This window comes from Olea europaea, chromosome 6 (genome assembly GCF_002742605.1).
Source record: "Olea europaea var. sylvestris chromosome 6, O_europaea_v1, whole genome shotgun sequence".
NCBI lineage: Eukaryota > Viridiplantae > Streptophyta > Magnoliopsida > Lamiales > Oleaceae > Olea > Olea europaea.
Genome location: NC_036242.1, coordinates 7,576,223 through 7,578,610, shown reverse-complemented (window position 1 = coordinate 7,578,610; position 2,388 = coordinate 7,576,223).

The following is a 2,388-nucleotide window of genomic DNA, read 5'->3' as shown; positions in this document are numbered from 1 at the left end:
TTTAAAAATTGCCTTGAAATGGGAAGAAGTAAGGGTGAGATCCATTTTTTCAGTAGAATAGATTTTATAAATGATTTTTTTTGGAGAATATGTGATTAAAAAGTGGGAAAAAATTTTGATTTTACTTGTAAAATTATTTGACTTAAAGAATATATAATTAAAATTGAATTTAAAAAAAATCACAGAATAGAACCCAAACAGCTGCTAAATCTTCACAGGATTAGTGTAAACGGAGGTGTGACCAAAACTTAGATTGAGAAATATGGAATATAAAATCACAGACAGGGATAAACGAGTGGGGTCCGGTTGAGGTTTGTGGGTCCCATTTTATGTCAAATCTTGTAGACATTTTCTTATCATCTTTGGCCGCAAACTATGGCACGCATTTTCATATCCCAATCACAGATTATTATGTTGATGTTTAGACCTAACCTTCTTCATTAGTGTCGTTAATCATCATAATTATTAATTATTACACTTTTCTTGATTTTATATCTGTGGAACTGTTACATCCATTGGACATCTGATCAAATAAAGTGTCAAGTATTTGATTGAGAAATTCAGTTTTTATTGATGTTTTGAAAATTGACTTTAACTATCGAAGCAAATAATGGGTAGAAGTAAAAGAATATATTAGAGTCAAGCAAAAATAGTAAATTAAATCAAAGTTTTTGAGTGTGAACTAGCTATATTAGATTGGACAGCTGGTTCGGATTTGTACTATTTGTGGGATATTTCATTTTGAATTTTTACGCTATAATCAGATCAAATTTCAAGTTTGCTCTCGACTTTTCCAATTGAATTAATCGGTTTGATCTACTTCAACGTGTCGCACACATCACTTGTGTGTATTAGGTGACCTGTGAATTTTAAAAGATGTGACACTAATATTTCAATCATATTTGGGACTGATTTAAGTACGAAGAATGAAAATCTATACATTAAAGTAGTTGAGTCATAATAAATTTTGGTCCATTCCAAATGTCATAATTAAAATCTCTTCAATACATTAGTCTTATCTGAATCCCTCTCATATTTTCAAGGTTATGCATAATTTTAAAAGAGAAAAAGAAAACGACGCGTGAACAAATCGATATAAAATTAAACAATTACAAGTAGAATATAATGATGTTTGTGTTGGGTTTATTTTTTGTCATATGGGCTTACATATGTAATTAATTGTTTATAAAGTTATCCTAAAATCAAGCGCAAAATTAAAGTGATCTGATAAAAAATTAAATTATTGGGTTTAGGGCATCTGAATAAATTGTGGGGCGAATTATATGTGTAAAGACCGAATTATTAGGGTTGTGTTTTCTTGATGGACGGAAATATATACGAAAATATAAATGGGGCTATAGTTCTCAATTAATATGTGACTTTTCATTTTTTATGCCTCCCATCAACACAAAATAATTAAGAAAAGGTATATTGAAAAGAAAGATCCAACACCTACAATCAAAAATAAAGAAGAAGAAATTCAAGAATCAAATTTATAGATCAAGAAGCAAAATCAAGTACAAGATTATAGAATCAAATGAGGCAAAATTCATGATTAAAGATTAAGGAACTAAACATGAAGTAATTGCAGTTGATCTTCACGATTCAAGATTTGAAATCAAGATCCAGTAATAAAGAATTATTCCTAAAGAATTAAGGTATGTTCGCATTAATCATATTTTTCGGTAATTTGACAAGAAGGATCTTGGTAATAAAGGAATTTAGGTTTTCAAGTTCTAAAGTTTTTAGTTTTGAAGTTTCATAAAGTTTCAACAGTTTGGACTATTATTTTTTTAATTTGAACATACTTACATTTTAAAATAAATCAACATAAGTCACATATTTGGAGCTTATCTTTAAGATAAGTAATCACAAACATGCTATATTTCATATTTTGTTACCAATGTAAAAGAAATTTAACATAAAAGACTTTAGTTATAAATGAGTAAGTTGAAAGTAATCCCATCAAAATAAATAATTTCTTTTATTCATAAGTTAAAAGTAGAAGTGACATATTAAAAGTTACTTAGACAAAGATCTTCATAAAATTTGGCTGCTGGTTACACAAATTTATATATCATCCATGTGGGTTGCATCAACTTTGAGTTGTGAAATAATGTAGCAATCTGTTTGTGGATTCATGACAAACCTAACTTATATATATATAAGGTCAAACTTCAAGCTTTCAAGAGCTTAAATGGGCTCAGGCAAAGTCTGGATATAAGAAAGCGTAAGGCATGAATGGACAACAAGACTAAACTTTGTACTTGAACAAAGTCTAGACGTTGCCTGACGACCTTATTAGAACATGTGTATGTATAACCTCGAAGCCTTGAAATGATTTTTTTTTAACATATTATTATGAACTACGATTATTACCATTTACAA